The sequence below is a fragment of the Urocitellus parryii genome, chromosome 9, assembly GCF_045843805.1.
Source record: "Urocitellus parryii isolate mUroPar1 chromosome 9, mUroPar1.hap1, whole genome shotgun sequence".
Lineage (NCBI taxonomy): Eukaryota > Metazoa > Chordata > Mammalia > Rodentia > Sciuridae > Urocitellus > Urocitellus parryii.
In genome coordinates this window covers 133449584-133471051 of record NC_135539.1, presented here as the reverse complement: position 1 = coordinate 133471051, position 21468 = coordinate 133449584, and the positions used below count along the sequence as shown (strand labels likewise).

Genomic DNA, 21468 nt, shown 5'->3' with positions numbered 1-21468 from the left:
TCACTTTTGGGCAAAATGAAGTATGTACAAAGTTCTTCATTACAACATTGTTTGAAACAGTAAATGATTGTAAACCACTGCCCCCCCCCCCAAAAAAAAAAACTGGCTAAATAAATCCCAGTGCACTGAGACTCTAGAAACTTTTTATTTACTGATATGGAAATAAGCTTCAAGATAGATTTTCAAATGAAAAAGGTGAGGTACAGAACTGTGTGCAAAACAGGGTACTATTTCTGTGAAATGGAAAGAAAAGCACACATATTGCAACAATGGGTGTTGTGGAAACTTGCTACATTCCCAGAAAAAGTGCACTGTGATTCTATCCCATTCTGCAGATGGGGTAACTGGGGCACAGGGAGGTCGTCCAAGGTCACGTACTAGCTGGTGCCTGGTCTTGAACTTGGTAGTTTGCTCTAGAGCTGGTACTCTCATCACCGTGCCGCCTTCCTGCGTGCGTTCATGTATTTACTGGTGTTTTTTATAGACTCTCCCTGCGTGGCTCAGGGAACAGAATGGGAAGGGGGTATTTGGCTGTCTTTCCTTTTGTGCATTTGACTACTGGACCATGCTTTAATAAATTTAAAGCAGCAACTTTACGATGGGGAGCAGGGTCCGGAGGTGGGAGGTGTATTGCATAAGACTTAGGTTCCCTGAGGCAGCTGTCAAGTTCCAGTTGGAGACGGAGGGCGGAGGGTCTCTGCCCGCCTCGCTGCTCTCATCCACTCACCTGGCTCTTGTAAGAGGGGTGGGTGGAGTCCAGCAAGGAGATGCCCAGGCCCCGCCTCCAGGAGGGTTGGGCCGGCCCACCCTGCCAGGAGGTAGGCGGCCAGGTGGATGCACTTAGGCCTTCGCTGGGGACCGAGGTACACGTCTCCCCACGAGTCCCCCGCCCGGCCCGCCCCCGGCTATCGGCACCGCGTGCCTGGGCTTGCATGACGCACCTCGAGGCAGTGGGATTGGGACGGGGGCTATTTTTGGTGGTGCAGATAATGGGTTTCTGCCCAGGAACATGTTCCGGGAACGGAAGCCGTGCTGGGTGGAGGAGCACCTTCAGGGTTTTAAAGCACTTGGACTTGGCTTCAGCTGTGGGTAAGTGGCCCACGCAGCTGTGCTGGGGAGTCACCCACGGCCAAAGCGGGAGGGCTGTGGGGCTGGGGAGCGGGGTGCTTCCCTCCCCAAGTGCTCACGGAGACAGCCTCCTTTCGCTGCCCGCCCCTTTCTGCCTGCCTGGGCACACCCTGGCGCCGCTGTGTGAGGAGCTGGCTGTCCTCAGGTGTCCAGAAGCCACCGCACCCCAGCCGCTGGCCTCCAACTTGGTCTGTCACGAAGAAACCAGAATACTTGCCACAGCCACACCACTTCCCGGCCACAGCAGCACCGCAACCCATGTGATCACACACCCACAACCACAGCACCACACAAGCACACACACCAGGAACCACCACAACACCCACACGCCTGCAGACCACAACCACCCAGCCACCTCAGCACCACCTGCCACTTACCAAACCTGTACTGTGCGCCCACTGAGGATCCTGGGAGGGAGTCTCCAGGCCTCCTTCTGCAGGCCAAGCAGGTGGGGCTGGAATCCATGGTGAGGAAGGCAGCTGCCTTGAGGACTTCTATGCCAGTTTGTCAGGAAGCCCTGGAGTCTGGGCATGTTCCTGTATTCCGCTCCCACCAGTTGCCCTGGGAGGGTCACACTGCCATCAGAGCATACATGGCCCCCTCCAGTGTGGAAGGTGGGAGCAGGCAGCCTGGCTTTCCTCCTCTTCCGGAGGCATTGGCTGGGGCCCCTCATGCTCCGGAGCAGGGCAGAAATCGCCCCCACAGTCCCTGTTGGAGGTATGTTCTGTGCAGCCCAGGGCTGGCTGTTGACGTCCAGTTCTATCAAAGGCACAGTCCTTGTCCCTGAGGTTGAGGGTGCAGTGGAGCTGGAACTTGTGCAGGCTGCAGAAGGAGGCTGAGCTGTGAGTGCATGGCTGGGGCCACCCTTCGACTCCACACCTTCCCTCTCACCTCTTCCCCTTCCGTGCTAGTGTCCATCTTTCCCTGTGGCCATAGCTGTTTACCTCTCTGTCCACCCCACTTCCCAGGAAGTCTGCCCTGTCTTCCCCAGCTTTGTCCCCCTGTGCTTGGTGCCAGGAGTTAGCGGGTACATGGTCAACGAAGGAAAGAACTCAGCTGGCAGAGGGGAGGTCCCCAGGTCTTTGCTGCCCAGTGTCCTGTGTGGTTTTAGGGGGAGATTTGAGCAGACAGGGCCCAGGCCACTGGACTGCAGTGGAAAGGCAGTGCCCCTTGATCAGCTCTCTCTCCTGGACAGCCCAGACAGCAGCCTTCTCTAGGTACCTGCTGGGCACAGTGGGTGAGTCCAGTGACAAACCGGGCATGGTCACCTGAAGGTTTGCTAGGTTTCTGCTTCTTACTAGGGACTGAGGATGGAATGAAGGGGGAAGAGAAGAAGCCAGGCAAGGCTGATTGTTCATCTCTTGGAGGGCTCTGAGCACCTAGGTGGTGAGCGTGGGTGGGGGTAGTTGGAGAGGACTTCGGGTGGGAGGCAGGAGGGGACAAAGGAGCGTGCCAAGAAAGAGTATTGGGGGGCGGTAAGAGTTTGAAGCAAGTTGTCAGAGGAGGCGGGGCACAGGTGACCTCACTGTGTGGGGCAGAGAGCCCAAGCTCGTGAGCCTCAGCGATGGGGAGGGAAGGGGTGAGATAAGGCTAAAGGAGTCTAGAAGCTTCTGCTGAGGAGGCTGGTTTATGTAACAAACTCTGGGAGTCACGAACACAGGAGGATGATTCAGTCAACACACGGTGCCCAGGGAGACGATTCCATCTTCCCTGGGGAGGTCCCAGGAGAGGACCACCAGGGCAGGGCTGTCAGGTGTTATTCTAGATAGTGGCCGAGAAGATGAGCAGCCAGGACACTGAACCGCAGGGACTGGGCAGGGGAGGCTGTGTGGGGGGCTGTGTGGGAGGCCGGCAGCTCAGGAGCACAGCCCGATGCCTGGGGGTGCTGGGCTGGGGCAGAAACGATGAGGCTGGGGGTGGGGAAGAGGTGACCAGGATTTAGGGGACATTGGGGATGAACGTGGGTGGCGGGGAGCAGACACAGGAAAGAGGGAGAGAAATGCTTTCTAGATATGAGAGAATAGGGTTTCACAGCAGATCCATTCTGTCGAGGTCGTTTCCATGTGAGGCTGTGCAAACCAGAAGTGGAATCTAACACCATCCTTACTCATGGCTGCTGGTCTTTAATTTTGTTGATGTCAAGTGATGAGAAAGCACCCCTCCTCCACTCTGCAGAACTGTCAGCTTTGCTGACAAGTACCCTACACTTCCTCTTTTCTGATTTCAGAGAAGAGCTTTACTTTTCCTCTAAGAAAAGGGGAACCATCAGAACAGTGGCCTCTGAGGTTTGCCAAAGCACTGCCCTGGCTATCTGGAGGGGCCTCCAGGCCCCTGTCCCCAGGTGCAGCCTGCTGGTGCAGCAAGAACATTTTCCCTTTGTCTTATGCAGTCCTGGGCCGCTAGTTCTCCACTGTGATTAATAATAGGAAGCTTTAAATAATCCTGTTGCTCAGGTAGCAGCAAAGATCAATTGAATAGGAATTTGAGGGGGAGAGTATATTTGGAAGTCCCCCAGGAGGTTGCAGGACTGCCAATCTCCAGTGCAAGTATGGGATTCTGTAGATGTTTCTGTTTACAATGTGAATTTAGTTCTGGCTTAAAGCTGGGCAGGGGTTCTTGATACTGTAGTATTTCAGATGAGGGAAACACAGCCTAGGTTTAAGGAAAGGTGATCAGGGCAAGGCCATCACCAGCATGAACTACTTCTGGGTTAGAAGGTTGTCCACTTCCTCCCTGTCAGAAAGCTGTACCCGGCCCAGGTCCCCATTTTTATTCCCCAGGGCCAGTAACAATTCCACCTGTTCTTGTTCTTCTTGCTCTATTGGCTTGGTACAGACCCAGGCTCTTATGTACAAGTTCTAGTTCAGGCTGCTATGTCAGAATAGCATAGACTGAGTGATTAGGCAACTGACATTTGTTTTCCCCAGTCTGGAGGCTGGACGTGGAGATCAGGGTGCTAGCATGGTTCTGTTCTGGTGAGGGTGCTCCTCCTGGATTGCAGACTGCTGCTTTCCAGCCGTGTCCTTGAATGGCAGAGAGGGGAAGCTCTGGTGTCCTTTCTTCTTCTTATAAGGGCACTAATCCCATCATGGGTTCATTGCTCATGGCCTTATCAGAAGCCAATTACCTCCCAGAGGTTTAACCTCCTAATACCATTGCACTGGGGATTAGGGCTTCCGCATATGAATTTTGAGTGAAACAAACATTTAGTCCCTAAGAGCCTGGTTACTTTGTTCTACCAAAAGGTTTTCTCATCCTTAAAAAAAAAGGGTTAACATAATCTAGTTCATAACTGGAGTTGGAGGGCTGACAGATGTCCTGGTTGGAAAATGTCTAATACAAGGCCTGACTCATAGCTGGACTCAACACATTTTAGCCATTATTATTGTTAAAATATGTAGTGCTTTTGTTGTTCAGTTCAAAACTTTGGTAATTTCCACAGTAACATCATTCCTTAGTAATTCTTTTACCTGGAACCCAAGGTCTGTAATTTCTTTTAATTATTTTATGTGAGAAAAAGTGTACGTGTGGGTGTAGGTCCGCACGCACATGTGTATTTCCCTCTCACTCTTGAATGAATGATAATTTTGCAGGGTATAGAATTCTACATTGATTGTAACTTTTTCTCAGGACTTTATAAGATTCTATATTTTCTGGTATCTGATGATGTTGCTACTATCAAATTTCTAGGTTATTTGTTTTATTATCTCTGGTAAAATTTTTTTTGAAACTTTACACATCTCATAGTTTCACTATAATGTATGGACACTTAGATACAACATAGTGAAAATACAAATTCTTATGTATCCATAGCTAGAGTTCTTAGTGAATTCTAATTGCAACATTAGAAAAATTCAGATATTACCTCCTTGAACATCTCTTCACTCTTATTCTTTCTCTTCTATTTTTCTGGAATTCTTATTAGCTGTTTGTTGGCTCCTGTCAGTCAATCTTATATTCTATAGCTGCCCTTTCATATTAAAAAAATACATTTTTTCTCTTTGTTTTGAATTTTGGGTGATTTCTTCAGTACTGACTTCTAATTTTTTTCTGCCTTCTAATTAATATTTCTGTATTCTACAATGAATTTATAGAGTTTAATTGAGTTTGTGCATCTAAACGTCTATATTTTTTCATTTCATCTTTTTTCATAATTTAGTTTTATTTTTCTATTTGATGTTTCATAATTTATGTTTTTATAAATGATTGTAAGTCATTCCTTTATATCTTTGAGAATCCTAAACATTTTTTTATAATACTTGTTCACTACTTGGCATATTATAATTTTTTAAAAAACTTCATTTTTGAGACAGGGTCTCACTGAGTTGTTGAGGCTGGCTTTGAACTTGAAATCCTCCTGCCTCAGCCTCCTGAGTCACTGGGATAAAATGTACAAAAAGGGTTCTTCCACTAGCAAGTAGGTGTCATGAGGGCAATAATTTTGATTTGTTTATTATTGTTTCCTTAGCAACTAAAACAGTGTCTAGGACATTGCAGGTGCTTAACATACTTATCTATCTAATCACCCGACTATATGTTCACTCCATAAGAAGTGAATTCAGTTCCTATCATTGCATTCTCAATTTTGGCTACCTTCTTTGTCTTGCTTTTGGGAAAGTTACTACTAATTTTATTCTCTCTGTGCTCATCTCCTCCCGGGCTTGTGGTTTTGTAGGAGCAGCTTCTTGGTCCCCAGAGACCCCAGTTCTGAACCAGATTGTCTATGGTCAGCGCAGGCATCCACGCTCTTTGAGGATGTGGCAGATTCTTTCAGTGGGCCACATTCTTCCTCGATTGGGACAAGATATGTACAAGCCTCAGCCCTCATCTTTTCAATGTCTGGTCCTTAAGTGTGGGAGCCCAACAGTCTCTGGCTTGGACACCCTTCTCATGTGATCGTCCCCTCTCACCTAGGAGAAAGTTTCTGCCGCCTCTGCCTGCCCTCTGACCCGGAGTCCAGGACCCAGCCTCATTTCTGCCTATAGTGTTGGTTCTGTGTTCCCCTGACCCTTGATCTTTTTGTGCAAGGCTTTGATGGTAAAATTTTTGTTTTTTTGTGTTTTAGCTGCTATTGTTAAATGTTTGGAGAGGGGAGGACCCTTGCAATCCGAGCTTATAGTACCATTGTGCCTGGAAGGCCTATGATTAGAACTCATTTGGCAGCTCCATCACCAGGCCCCGGGGGTTTAGTCTGGAAAGTACATAATGCCGACAGAGGGGGACGTGTTAAAGCTCACCTTGATCCTCCTCCTCACTCAGGAGAGGAGGGAGCTCAGGCCCAGTGACTTGCTTGGGGCAATGCATTTCCTTAGTAGCAGAGCCAGGAAGGCAAACCTTGTTCTGCAGCCTGGCTCTTTGAACACACCTGCCCTTGGACGTCTCAGTTCTTTCACAGCATGGCCTTTCTGCCTTGCTGCTCTGAGCCACACAGTTTAAGGGCTTAGCTCTGGCTCTATCCAGTCCTCTGGGGTCTTTCTCTTCCCCAGGCATATGGCACATAAGAGGGAGGGGGGGGGAAATGGGCTTTAATAATTACTTAGTGTTTACCCTGCAGTGGCTCTGCCTAGGGGAGGGGTCTTCTGTCAATGGCTGTGTGAGTGCTCACATTTTATATACACCACTGCCCTCTGGTGTCCATAATGAGCATCAGCACACAGCCTGAAACCCTGAGACCCTTTTCCCTGCATGAAAACATACATTTGAGTCCTATTTATTTGGTGTTGCAATGCCAAATATATAAAACATATATATTATCAGAAGCTGTAATTTACCTCTGTAAAGATGTACATAGATCCCTAGGAGCCACATAAACAAGGAAAATACATGTTCAACCCATTTTAATGATATCTTTTATTTAATCCAACATATCAAAAATATTATAATTTCAACATATCACCAATATAAAATTATTAATGAGTCATTATGCATTCTTGTTTTGGAACTCTGCTGTGAATTTTACGGATGTCTCAGTTTGGTCTATCCACATTGCAAGTGGGTCTAGTGCCTGCTACATTAGACATCAAAGACAACATATAGTGGTTTCTAAACTCTGACTGTGTTTTTGCACTGATGTATGTAGGTCTGTGTGGAAAATTTTCACCCATATGTAGCAAGATAAGAGAAATATGAAGTAGGTTTTTAATATGTAAAGTATTCTCAGCTATTTTTGAGGCTGAGGCAGGAGGATTGCAAGTTTGAGACCAGCCTAGCAACTTAGTGAGACCCTGTCTTAAAATAATAGAATAGAATAGTATAGAATAGAATGGGGTGGGTATGTAGTTAAGTGGTAGAGTGCTTGCCTAGCATGCATGAGACTCCAGGTTCTATCCTCAGTACCAAAACAACAACAAAAAATTAATGTAAGATTGATTATCTACTGTCTTTTTAAAGGGAATGCTTAGAGATTGTCCTTCTGACTTTGTTAGTGTTAATATATTCATTTTTTTATGAAGCAGTGGCCTTGGAAGATGATTATTTATTTATTTTTTGCAAAACTGAGGATTGAACCAGGGCCTTGCTCATGCTGGGAGGATACTCTACCACTGAGCTGCACCCCCAGATGATATTGATTAATCAGGGGTTCTTATTTTGGAAGTAGCACATTTGCAGTCCTCTTCAGGGCTCCACACTTTTTTGGAAATCTCTGTTAGGTGATGTACTAAATCCTGGGAACCACCATGCTGGGTGGCTTATTTTTCCCTGCTTGGACAATGAGTGGGACACACGTCTGCGTGGTGGTGTTACTGGACAATTCTCAGCATGCCAACTGTGTGCCACTCCTTCTGTCTTGAGTAACTGCAAGGGGCTGAGTAAGGATGTGAATGTAGGGGTAAACTTGAATTTTTCTCTTAAAACCAGTCACTAAGAGTAAGTTATTTGCAAAATCCAGTTCTACAGATGACTTCACCATAGGCGAGGAATCCTTGGCTCTCTATTCCTGAATAGGTAGGAACAAAATGCTATTGAGCTGAGCACAGAGACTTTGTTGCCTTTTAAATGCAGAGCACTGGAGGCTGAAAGAGAAAGCCACTCATTTATGGGAAAGGTCTTGAATAACCTCCAGGCTTTGTAACAGGCAGGTCTCTGAAGTGGAGCTGGGTAGTTCCTTTCCCTGCCTGCAGCTGGGGTACAGAGGGAAGGAACCTCTATTTTGGAAGCAGGAGTTTCCCCTCTGCACTCAGTAAGTGGCTCCGAATTGCAGTCTGATCTCAGGTCCCCTCATCTCTAATTGGTGTCCCCGTTGGTTCATCATGTGTCCCCTCAGGTCATAGTCTTATCTCAGGCTTTGGACCTGAACTTCAAGGTGTCCTTAAAAGATGCCTGCTGGCCACCTTGTTTATAAATGTAAGCCTTTAGCTGTGCTTAGCAGTCACTAGGGTACTAATTAGCCAGTGTGTTTCTTTTTCAAATACCGTGTAACATTTATGCTGGAGTCATAAGTTGGAAAAGATGCTAGCAGATGGAAACTGTGTAAATCAAATAATTTTGATTGCTTTGGGAACTCACAAATTGAAACAATCCTACGGTGAATTCTTTTGTAGTTGGAAGGAGTGATGGGCCCTCTCTCTGTTTTAAAAATTCAAGTTTTAATATATTATCTGTCCGGAGGGGGATAAATCCACATGTTAGTAATAAAAAAGATGCAAAGGAAAGGTCCCATCTTCCATCAGGGCCCCCACCTGGCCCCGCCCAGGACTTAAGGAGTGGTGTGTAATCACCATTAACCACTCACAAGCAATTACACTAAGTGTTAATGAAGGGACCCTAGTCACAAAACTGTGCCCAAGGGAAGCTTCCATTTGAAAGTCAAGGTTAATGGCCCAGCAGTTGTTTTAATGGATTTTCAATGAAGTGTGAAGATGACAGGCCAACAAGGGCGGGGCACAGCTAGCTTGCGGCCATTAGTACCCCCGGCCTTGCTTCTGTTTTTAGTCCTATATGATCCTGCTGAACAAGATTCCCTGAATATTTACTGATTACGTTGTGTTTAACATAACTGATAAAACCTGAGTTGGCTGGAGTGAGGTGCCAGCATCTCTTTGCTTTCTCGGCAGAGGTGTGGACATAGCTTCCTTAGGAGGGGGAGTTCATGGAGACGCAGGGTGGTGAGTGACTGACCCGTTTCTGACTCCAGCACCACTCTTCAGGATCTCAGGCTCTCTGGTCCTGCATCTCCTAACACCTGGAGACCTCACCCTTAGGTACCCAGCGCCCAGATCCCTGACCTGCTGCTTTCTAGTCCTCTGGAGTTACTGGGTCCCCACCCTGAGAGGAGTGTAGGGTTTGAATCCTGCTCCAACTCTCTTGGAAAGTCCTTGACCTTCCTGTTCCTCAGTTTCCTCATCTGCAAGACTGGTGCCCAGAGCCTGTGGGCAAGCAATGCATGTTGTGTGGTTTCCATGCAGGGACTCTGTCTGCTTCCCTCCTCTTGACTCCATGTCCATGGGCTCAAGGACTTTGATTCCCCCTCTAGCCCTGCTCCTGATTTCTCTTTCCCTAGTCAAGTCCCTTCTCTCAGAAAGGCTATATAAACTTGAGTCTTGCTTAAAAAATGATCTCCTAACTTAGAAATTTTGTAGACTATGGGCTGCCAAATCAAATGAGCTGGTTATCAAGTTATTTTTTGTAAATAAGTTTTATGGGAACAAATCATGCTCATTTATTTATGTGTTGGCCATGGTTGGTTTTGTGCTACAATAGCAGAGTTGGGTAGTTGCGACAAAGTAAGGTCCATGAGCCTCAAATATTTATAGAAAAACCTGGCCCTTTGCAGAAAAAAGCTTGTTAATCTCTTGCCATTCTGGGTTGAATTGTGTGTCCACAAAGATTGGTCGAAGTCCTGACCCCTGTATCTCAGAATGTGATCTGATTTGGAAGTAGGATCTCACAGAGGTAATCATTTAAAAGAAGGTCACTGGAGTGGGCCCTAAGCCAGTGTGACTAGTGTCTATGGCAGAGGAGGTCCACTGGAGCCATGCAGTCACCAAGTACCAGTTCTTAAGATCCTGCTGGAGAATATCAAGCGAGTCTCCAAGAATAACAGACAGGAATTTATTAGGAAGAGAAGTGAGGGTCACGCAGCATACAGGAGCTGCACAGGTGCCTCTGGAGAGGGTGGTGTGGCTCTTCCAGAGTCGGGGTTTTTGAGGATTTGGGTCCCTTGGTTCTTGTTCTAGTGTCTCACATCCCTTAAGCAGCTTATAATCCCTTTATCAGCTCTTACCAAATTTTCTTTGTGAGGGTCATGATGACCTGGTCACAAGGAGTGGGTGAGAAGAGGTTTCAGTGATGACCTGATTCAAGGGGAGGGTCATGACAACCTGGCCACAGGGTGGTGTGACATCATCTTAAAGCTGTAGTTCCCTAAGGGGTTATACTTAACCATGGCTGGGGGAGGTTTGGCTTCTAGTTCCCATTTTCCACCTGCTCCCCTGCTTGGATAAAATTTCCTCTGATCTATGGACTCTCTCAGTGCATTTTTCTGGAGTGCTCCAAGTTACTGCCCTTCAATGTCCTTCCCTCTGGTCACCTGCTCATGGTTAAAACTAACCACCTAACTGTGTCCTTATAAACAGGGAGCACAGAGACACACATGCAGAGGAAAGAGAGAGCCTGGGCTCTATTCCAGTGTGCACCACAGTCATGCAAGTTGGCACCTTTTCATGCTAGGGACCTGTCCCGATGCCGCGCATTTTCCTGACCTGCAGCACCATCTGCCCATCCAACCTGAGGCTTTGGATCTATGATCCATCTTCCTCCTCCTCCAGTGGTTATAGATTCTTCCACATCATGGACATCTTGTTCAGTTGTGCCAGGATTGTGGAATCACAGTAGGGGAGTCAGAAGGGCCCATTTGTCTCCATGGCCTGGATGTGCTTCCTTTGGGAGCAGAGAGCTGGGGAGGAGCCCTGCTGGACCCCTGCCCATCTGCAGGCATTGGATGGAGTGCCACCTGGGTTTGGCTTAAGGGCACTCAGGGTCTGGGTACTGGGGACAATGCACACAAGGGTCCCCATCCTTGCTATGGCAGAGAGGGTGAAAGAAGGGGCTTGGAGGAAATTAGATGCCAAACTTTGCCTCTTATTTATTTGCTTGAAGATTAAACTGCCCACAGCTATTAATTGTTGAGCTCTTCCCTGTGCAGGTCTGGGACACAGTGATCAAAACTGTCCCCTTCAAACAAAGGCAGTGTCATTTCTGGCAGAAAAGGGTGCAGACCACCCAAATATTCAGCAGTGGTTGAACAGACAAAAAGGGGGGTGTCCACACTGTGACTATTCTTCAGCCACAAGCAAAACTTGTAATGACACACACCGAGGCATGGTCGAACTTAACATCACGCTGAGTGGGAGAAGGCAGACGTAAGAGGCTACATGTTGTACGAGTCCTGTTATATAAAATACCCAGAATAGGCAAATCCGTAAAGACAGAAAGCAGATCCACGGTTGCATGGGCCAGGAGAGGGGGGGAACCGCGTTACTGCTCCGTGGGTTTGGGTTCCTTTTGCGGTGGTGAGAATGTTCTGGAGCTAGAGTGGGGATGTTCACACAACACTGTGAACGTAGCCAAGGCCACTGAATCGTACTTTTAAGATGGGACATTTTGTATTATTCTGCCATGATTATAAATCAACAAACCATGGGATTGCAATGGAGCAAATTATACGTGTTTATGAATATGTCAGAATGCATCTAACTATGACGTATAGGTATAATACACTAATAAAAAGATTAAAAAATCAAAAACCCAGAGTCCTTGATCCCTGTGTTTAGGTGAGAGGAGATACATAATCATCAAAGAAACAAATTTAACCCAAGTGCTGTGAAGATGTGGAAGATAGGCTAGGAGATCAGGGAGGGGTAGGCGGGTGCTGTTTTATGAGCCAAGGTTGTGTTTCTGGGTGGGATGAGGGGAGAGAGGCAGCAGATGGCCAGGAAGAGACCCTTATGGGCTGAGGATGCAGAATGGGCAAAGGCCCTGAGGCAGGAGCACGGGGAGTATTGGGGATGGTGAGGCTCCAGGGCTGGACCTGCAGTTGGCTTTGCCTGACAAAAATACTAATTAGAGTTGTACCAGTGGGTTGCTTCTGTCCTGGGCGGTGGTACAGCTGAGCAGGATCCAGCAGATCTGGAACTCAGTACGTCTTCTGTCAGGCCTCTTGAGCGAGGTGCCTAGGTGGTCCTTACTGATCAGCATGCCGTATTTCAGGTGGGTAGGTCCCCTGTTCTCCTGGGGCTCCCTGCCTGACTTGGTCCATTTCCTGCTTCTCTAACTGAACTGAATAATTTATAATGATGAAGTTTTGTTTATTGGGTTCAGAATTCTGAAGGCCGGAACATCCAGGATTGGGCCATCGCATCTGGGGAGGTCCTTATCCCTGGAGGGACCCTCTGCAGGGTCCCCAGGTGGCATAGGGCACTGCATGGCTACCCTGAATGTCCAAGCTTAGGTCTCCTCTTCTTGTAAAGCCACAGTCCCACAGGATGAGGCCCCACCCTCATATCCTCACTCAACCTGAATCACCTCCCAGTGATCCACCCCCAATACCAGAGTCAGACTTGAGTTTCAACTCTGTGCCACAAAGGGCTGAATGCCAGCGTGAGTTTTGGTTGGGAGCATTCAAGCCGTCATGCCCCCTCCGCCTGCTTTCTTTTCCTCCTTTGTATTTTCTTATCACTGTTCAACACATTGGAGACGTGTTTGCCGTGGTGAGTTTTATGTGTCGACTTGGCTAGGCTATAAGACCCCAGTTACTCAACCAGACGCCAACCTAGTCGCTGTGGGGTATTTGTGTGGATGTGGTAAACCTCTACTATCAGTTGACTTTAAGGGAGACGGTGCCACAGTCTGGCTGGGCACAATCAGGAGCCACTTGTCAAAAGAAACTAACTTTATTTTTAGAACCACACACGCCAAGCAAAACAGCTCCTCAGGAAAAACCCTCAGAGCCCAACTGCCACCACCGGCTTCCCACAAGCCTCTCCCCTAACCACCAGCCTCTTCACCTCCCACAATCCTCCTGCTCTTGAGGCTGATTGGCTGGGTCGCGTGGGCGGAGCCAAAAAAGACCCCCAATGAGCAGCTCCGTGGTCTGAAAGGGCAGGGAAACAGCCCAATGAGCATCACCGCAGAGGAGCCAATCAGCTAGATGTTGCTGGGGCCCTGTGAGCCAATCATCAGCTGGCAGTCTGAAAGTTTGCTGGGGCCCCTTCGGCTGTGGCTCTCAACAAGACGGCCCTCCATGGCTTAGTGGGCCTCATCTAATCAGTTGAAAGGCTTTAGAAGAAGCAAAACTGAAGAACTTCTGCCCCCAGACTCCTGCATGAGTCTGCAGCCTGCCAGCCTGCTCCATGGATATTAGACTTGCCGGTGCCCACTCCTGTGTGAACAGTTCCTTGAAATAAGTCTCTTTATGCTGATATGTAACACACACACACAACACACACACACACACATTTGTATCTATACATCACATCCAGTCTGTCCCTTCCTACTGGTCTTGTTGTCTGGAGAAGGCTGATTGATCTGCATATTAATCTGTTGATGGCCTTCTCACCCTCCCTCCCCCAGATGCCATCCCCCCCAAGGCTGCCCAGTTAGGGTCTTTGTTTCCTTCACAGACTTGTCTGTGGTGTGTAGGAAGGTGTCCGGCAATAGTTGGGTGTGCACTGTCCAACAGCCAGTTCTCCAGAATTCTCCTTTGTTTATGTGCTTGGTGGCTCAATCTGGAATTCAAGAGAAGGGACAAAATGAGAAAAAGAGAAGGAGAAAAAGCACAATGCGGTAGTCTCCTCTGAGGCTGGGAATGTCCCCCTGGGCCCAGTGTTGTGCATCTCGCCATTGCCATCGTCCTTGGTGTGTCTGCAGCTGAGAAAAAGTGATGACCGCAAAGAAGGTTGCAGATTTAAACCCGAGTTCATGTTCTCCTAGCAACGGGAGCACCCGGGCTGGGTGGAGGGAGCTGAGCACCACTGCAGCTGGGGCAATTCCTGTTGCTAGGAGAACAATGGCTGCGGGCTTCGGCAGGTGACTGGTGGGTGTGGCCTTTTGTTCTCCAGCAAGTTGAGGGGAGGAGGAGACAGGTGAGGGGCAGAGAGGGGAGAGGGCAGAAGTGCTGATTCCCTCTCCTCCCCTCCCCTCCCCTCCCCTCCCCTCCCCTCCCCTCCCCTCCCCTCTTCTCTCTCTCTCTCTTTCTCTCTCTCTCTGTGTTTAGGAATTCGTGGTTAGTGAAACGCCTCTTGTTTCAGAATATGTCCCAAATGGGTTTGCAATTAGGGACAGAGTCTGTAGGAGCTTACAAAACGACCAATTTCCTATACTGTTTGGCTCCCAGCACCCACAGACCATCTGGATCAGCTGAGGATGAAATGCCGGGGAGTGGGTGGGGGTGGGGGAGTGGGTGGGGGTAGGGGAGTGGGGGTGGGTCCCAGGAGTGAGAAAGAGCAGGCTGGCACTCCTTGGGTGGGGAGTGATTTGGCTTTCCAGATTTTTCTTGACTTAATTCTGTTGAGACCGTCCTGACCTTGCTTCTCCTTCCCACCATCACGGCCAAGGCACAGCTGAAAACCAAACCAGATGGTCCAAGGCAGCCAGAAGAGCACCTGCTCTCCCGGGCAGCCTGACTCCTACTTTGTCTGCTGGCCTGGAGGCGTGGACCCTGTGGGATGGTTGAGGGCTGAGAATGGGGAGAGCAGGTTCTCCTAACAAGCTGCCCTTCATGGGTGCTGTTTCCTACTCTCAGCCCCCACTGTGTTACTGCTGCCATCTTGCCCCAGGAAGCTCCCTCAGAGGCCGAGCTGTGGGAGGAGGCCAAGCTGAGGGACATTATCCACTATGGGGTTAGAGGAAAACACAAAGTATTGCTTTGTGCTGATTTTCTGAGAGAATGACCAGAAGAACATGAATTCAGTTTCCCTCCCAGGGAAACCTCTGGGCAGCTGTGTTCATCAAATGGGTTTTATTTCCCTTTCAATCACATGGAAAGAATATCATCTGAATTTCCGTCACAGCAGATGGGGCCATGGGACTGAGCTACCAGCCATTGGAAGGTAGGCTAATGGTGCACCAGTTGCTGACTGAGTCCCAAGGACCTAGCATGGGACCCCAAGACCCTGCAGATGGTGCAGTAAGCAGGCTGCAGCCTGGGTCCCTAATGACTGCATGGCACAGACGCCTCCACCCACCCTCCATTCCTGTAATGGTTAATATGAATCGTCAACTTGATTGGATTAAGAGATGTCGAGGATTATGGGTGTGTCAGTGAGGTGTGTCTAGGAATGATTGACATGTGGGATAGCCAACTGAAGTGGAGATCCTCCTTAAGCATGGGCAGCACTGTTCAATAGGATGGTGGCTTGGATGAAATAAAAGTTTGAAGAACAAGGAATCAGTAGCAGATGCCAGCTAGATTCTTCTTGAACATCTTCTTGTTTGTTGAATGTCTGAGAATATCAGACTCTTGCTTCTTCACTCTTCCAAATCAGACTTTGACAGTGACTCTCTAGATGCCTTCAGTGTCCTACGAGGGTAGTACCACTGATCCCTCTTGTTCTGGGGCTTCAGCCTCTTGGACTGTGCAGCTACTGGTTCTTCCAGCTCTGCAGCCTGCAGATGGCCACTGAGGACTATCCAGCTTCTGGTTGTGTAAGCCAACCTAATAAGTCCCCTTTTACAATTATACTTTTTGTTGATTCTGTTCTTCTGGAGAACCTTGACTAATACAGTTCCTATGGGACTATGAGAGAAGAACCAGCCTTTGTGTGCTGAGCCCCTGAGCTTAGGGCCTGCTTATGATGGTCAGGTTGTTCTGATCAAGTAACAGAGCATGCGGGAAGGTATGTGACAGGATCACTTTTGTGGGTAGAGGGAGAAGTGGTAGGATTTGGCAGGGGGGTTTCCACCAGGAGCCTCCTGGTGACAGAAGGAGTGAGATGGAATATGCTACCCTAAACTGAGGAAAGGAAACTAGTGTGACAGTGACTGAGTGAGTGTGTGTGTGTGTGTGTGTGTGTGTGTATGTATGTGTGTAAATCAGAGCAGACACCTCTGGTGGGGCCCCTTCTGAACTGCAATTAAAGAGAATAACAAAACTCAATTTCTACTGTACACTTTGCTAAGTGCTTTCTCATCTAAACCTCATGACATTCCCATGAGAGGAGATATTAATACCATCCCATTCTTTAGGTGGGGAAACTGAGGTTGACAGAGATGAAGGACTGTCCCCAGTGTCTCCAGAAAGTAAACGGCAGAGGCAGGATGCAGTTGAGATGCCCTGGCTCTTGGCCTGCCTCATGACCACTGTGTCCACCCTCCTGGAGTGTGCACGGATACCTGGTAAGCGAGGACAGAGCCTTCCACTGTTGTCTTGGGTTGACCAGTCCTTTGGGTGATTCAGTGTTCCAGGGAGCTAGAGAAGCCACGCCATTGGACTGTCCCTGCAATGGCACCAGCGCTTCTGGGAATCTCCCAGAGGGAACGGGAGTGTCTGGAGGTGGGGGGTGAGTTCAGAAGGGGGAACCTGCAGCATTCACTGCAGGATTAGAGGAAGGGTCCGGGATAGACTCTGTAGCCAGATGTGTGTCCTCTGAGCCCAGCACCTCCCAGGGGGTGTCTGGCCTGGGCCATCACAGAGGGGCCTCTTGGTGGGGAGGGTAGGGGGCTTTCTAGATGGCGTCCTGGGAAGGGTGTTGGGAAGCACATCCTGGATGTCCTTACGTCTTACACAGGAGGGGCCAAAGTTTGTTGAGTCCACATCCTACTTACAGGGGCCGACTGTGCACCAGGTCACGTCTAGATGCTGGGGAGGCAACAGAGAGCAAATGGCTGGGTGTCTGCCCTCAGGGAGCCCTCAGGCTCCATTCTAAATGATGGGTGGTCTGCCCGAGGATGAGCTGGAGGCCCCAGGAACTGCAGGGTTGGGACAAGGCGGGAGAGGGCTCAGAGAGGGAGCCCAGAAGCCCTAAAATCAAGCCTCCATGACTTGTGTTTCCAGACACCAAGAAGCTCTTGTAGCAGTAATTCACCAGAATAACTCCCAGAGCATCTGAGGCCGGGTATGGGAGAGACGAGCAATCCCACCTGCTGCCTTCCTCAGAGAGCCAGAGGGGAGCTCTCAAGTGTAGAGAATTCTTTTTGGGGCCAGTGGGAATTCTGCTGAGAACAGGCTCCTTCCATTTTCAAAGTCACTTTGGGATCTATGTTTGATCTTCTCAGTGCCGCAGGCGTTTGGATGGAGCTAAAGCCTTCTGTTGAATTAGGGAAAAAAGCAAAAAACAAAAAAATCCAACGCGTTGGTGGGTCTGGTGCCTGCAGATAGGATTTGCCCTCTGGGACACTTCTTGGAGTTGGCGTCCCCACTCCCCTTGGGCTCTAGAGCTGCCTTGAATAGGGACATTTCATAATGTGAGCGCTTGCTGCCCAACGGATGCTTCCCGTGGGGTGCAGGCAGATGCCATGTCCTAGGCCCTTAAGCAGATGTGTTCCAAGCAGGAGCAGCCTCTCAGCACTGAGGACCTGTCCTCTGTTCACCTAAGCAGGTCTGGAAGTGGGAGGCCACACCAGGGAGCGTTCTGATTCTCTTCCTGTCCCCGTAGGCAACGGGACCCCACATACTGTTCTGGGTTCAGTGCAAATCACGTTAACTTACAGCCAAGTGGCCAGAGTCCAGAAATCTCCCTTTCATGGGCGTCTCTCTTGAGTGCCAACCCTCTCCTCCCAACTGCCCTCTGGATACCCTGCTACACTTCAAAATCTTTATGTCCTCTATTCACTCCATTATTGCTTATTTAGAGTCTTCCACGTGTGTGGCCTTGCTAGGGGCTGGAGATAAAGACTTAGGAAGAGATGGCCTTGGCTGTGCCGACAGTTTCTGTCAACTGGTCACGTCCTTCCCTCTAGCCAAGCATTCCTTGGGCAGCAGGCTGCATTGGCTCCACAGAGCTCTCAGCACCTGGGAGCTAGAAGACAGTAGGTTCTCCATAAACACTGCTGCATCCACGTCGGTTAAATGAAACACTGTGCTTCAGAAGACTGCAGGGTGATGGGAAACGAGAAGAGAAGCGGTGATTGCAGGTCACCAGCACAAGGGTCAGGGTGGAGGCAGGTGCAGGGTCTGTTAAGGAAGGAGGAAAGTCAGCTGACTTGGGGGTAGGGCTCAGGGTCACTTCCAGACACAGCTATGAGCCAAAGAATAACCCAGAGTCGGCCTGGTGAGCAGGGCAGGGGACTGGGGAAGGACATTCCAGGCTTTGACACAGGTAGCATGGGGGAAGCAGCTGATTGACAGGACATCCTGGGAGCAGGGATAGGAGTGAGGTGGGGCCCAGGGCAGCTGGCCATGCTTCCTTCCCTGATCCTGGGGAGAGTGCCATTCTCCTGGAGACTTTCTCTGAGCTACCACCCTCCACCCCAGCACACCTTCTCTGGGGTCTGGTCCTGGGGTTTGAGCTCCCCTCCCCCCTTCCATTTTGCTTGCCTGGTTGCCATCCTGCCTCCCAGCCACTCCTCTGGCCCCTGTCATGTTTGGCGTCCACCCATCCTGCATCTTCTTCCTGGAGCTCACACGCTGCTGACGGCAGCCCTCCCTCGTTCCAGGGGGGGTTCTCAGAGGAGTTGTCTGTCCAGGCTCACCCAGAGGCTCCAGCACTCCTTGGAAGACCCTCACAGAGGAGGAAGATTTGGTGGCAAGATGTGATTGGAGGGGAAGAAAATCCCGAGAAGCAGAATAGATTGGACAAAACCACTGTGAAGCAGAGATGCCTGGGGCCTGACAGCGAATGTGACCTGGCTAGAGAGAGTAGGAAAAGGGAAAGGGAGGAGGAGGCCATTAGGACCTGCATAGGGGCCCTGAATATTGAGGGGACTTGTAGCAACTGAAATCCCAAGTGGCTGCTTGTCCCCCTGCCACCCCCCAACCCTGCTCGGCCTCTGCTGCCGTCCTTGGCTTTCAGGCAGAGCACACGTGCTGGCCACTGGCTGCTCTATTTTGGGGTTGGGGCCAGGGCTGTCTCTCACTTCTGTTCTTCACTGTGATGAAAGTTTTTGTCCTAGCTTGAGGTTCTAGGTTGTTGAGAGCCACAGCTGAAGGGGCCCAAGCAAACTTCCAGCTGTCAGCTGATGATTGGCTCTCAGCAGCCCCAGCAAACTTCTAGCTGCCAACTGATTGGCTCCTCTTCGGTGATGCTCATTGGGCTGTTTCCCTGCCCTTTCAGACCACGGAGCTGCTCATTGGGGGTCTTTTTTGGTTCCGCCCACATGACCCAGCCAATCGGCCTCAAGAGCAGGAGGAGTGGGGGAGGTTGAGAGGCTTGTGGGAAGCTGGTCCTGGCAGTTGGGTTCTGAGGGTTCTTCTGAGGAGCTGTGTGGTGTGTGGTGTGTGTTCTAAAAATAAAGTTAGTTTCTTTTGACAAGTGGCTCCTGAATTGTGCCCAGCCAGACTGCGGCACTAGGTCTTGGTCTCTGAGGTGGGGTTAGATTTGGTGATCCTCAGCCAGGCTTCTTATCCTGGGGCTCAGAATGGGGCTGGTGGAGAGATTCATTCTTTCACAAGGATCACTGCCATACAGGTGGTCGAGTGCCAGTGTTCATGCAAGTGCTGAATACATAGATGCCAGTGGCTGACAGGGATGTCACAGGTCACTGCAAACTTCCATGATTCTGCCTTTGAAGTGGATCAATAGGGTCTCTAGGCTTCTACGGCAACCTCCAAATGTTTTGGGGGAAATCGTAATGTCTATTCCACTGGTTTCCTAAAGAGCAAGCTGTCTTCTAAATTCTATATAGTAAAATCCCTAAGATCATTTAAATTTCCCATATGGAGCTTTGTATTTTTGGATCTCAGCTGCATGCTCCTTTCCCCTCCAAATAAAAACCTCTTGATGAGGAGATTTTAATAGTCAGAACTTGAGGGTCCTACTCTTTAGGTGTATTGATATTTGCCTGTATTCATTTATGTGCTAGTCATTTTTCTGTCACTGTAACAGAACACCTGAGATAATAAACTTATAGAGGAAAGATTTATTTTGGCTCTAGGTTTCAGTCCATGGCCCCACTGCTTTGGGTGTGTGAAGAGGCAAAACAGCATGGTGGGGAGTGTGTGGTGGAACAAAGCTGCTCAGCTCCTGGCTGCCGAGAGGGAACCAGAGAGAGAAGGAAAGAGAGGTAGAGAGGCTAAGACTGGGGTCCCAGTATCTCTTTCAAGGACATGCCCTGGTGACCTAATTTCCTTCCATAAGGCCTCACTTCTAGATGATTCCACCGCCTGCAGGTGAGCAACCATCTTCAATACCTGACCTTTGGGAAACACTGAAGAACAAACAAGGACAGCCTGGCCATTAAAGTCATTGTGGATCAGGAATTTTGAATAATGATTTTTTTGACCTTCGAAACGCTTTCATCAGCATCATCCCATTGGAGGCTCATCCCCACAGTTCCCCAGAGGAAGCTGCCGTGGGTTTTTAATTCTATCATTTTCTTCCCACAGACTTGCCTGGAGGCACAGACCGACGGGCACAGGAGCAGGCGGAGCTGGAACTGGATTCTGGACTCTTCGCCCTGGATGCTGTTCTCTAAAAACTCCGCCAGGAGGCGCGCTGCAGGGCGACAGTGCAGAGAGCTGTCTGGTCCGATTGGGGGTGTACCGGCGGGGCGCTGAGAGGGAGCCCCAGCCTCAAACTGTCCTTTCCTTGGAGAGGACACCCTGGGGTGTCCTAAACACAGGGACACGGGCCTCTCTGCATCTCCCAGGTCACTGCTTTCCTTACTGAATGAATGACTTGCTGTGACCTAGAGTCTAGCCCCAGTGCTTCCGTTGAGGGCTCCTTCCTTTGCCTGTTCTCCCTTTAGTCCGCCCTGGCTCCCTCCCTGGCCTCTGGCTCTGCAGTCGGCCTCGGCCGCCGGTTCCGCGGGCCGCCACTGGGTGGCGCAGCTGCCCGCGCGTGCTGAGGGGCCGCGGAGCGGTGCAGCCAGCCTCGGCCTCCCAGACCTCCAGCCAGCAGCCCGGGGCCGCCTTCTGTCAGCCTAGGCTCCGGGCTCCTGGGGCTGAGGAGGTCGGGATCGTGTCGGCAAAGAGCAGGGTCTCCAAGCTCTGCCAGGGCCATGGCTCTTTCCCCCAGGAAGTCCTCTCTGGGGTGCAGTGAACTGGACAACCTCCTTCCAAGAGAAGGGTCTCTGCACACAGATGGAGTGACTGGGGTGGGGGTGGGGCGTCTTCGGGTACACACCCTGAGCCCTTCTCGGCGCCAGGCATTTTACAAATGTGAACTCCTTACATTCTCACATCCACCCTACAGGCCTCATCTGACAGTGGAGGACACTGGCACAGGTTGTCTAGCTGGTCAGTGG

The 21468-nt window shown here is 49.8% G+C and overlaps 1 long non-coding RNA gene across 2 annotated transcripts; it reads left to right on the top strand.

Annotated features, from left to right (window-relative positions):
* The first annotated feature begins 864 nt into the window (after positions 1-864).
* Positions 865-20915, top strand: LOC144256893 (uncharacterized). 2 transcript variants are annotated; one of them, XR_013344303.1, is made up of 3 exons: positions 865-1089; positions 16312-16461; positions 20609-20915. It is a non-coding gene; the product is annotated as an uncharacterized LOC144256893 (long non-coding RNA). The 2 variants fall into 2 exon arrangements; XR_013344302.1 differs by lacking the exon at positions 16312-16461.
* The last annotated feature ends 553 nt before the right edge of the window (positions 20916-21468 follow it).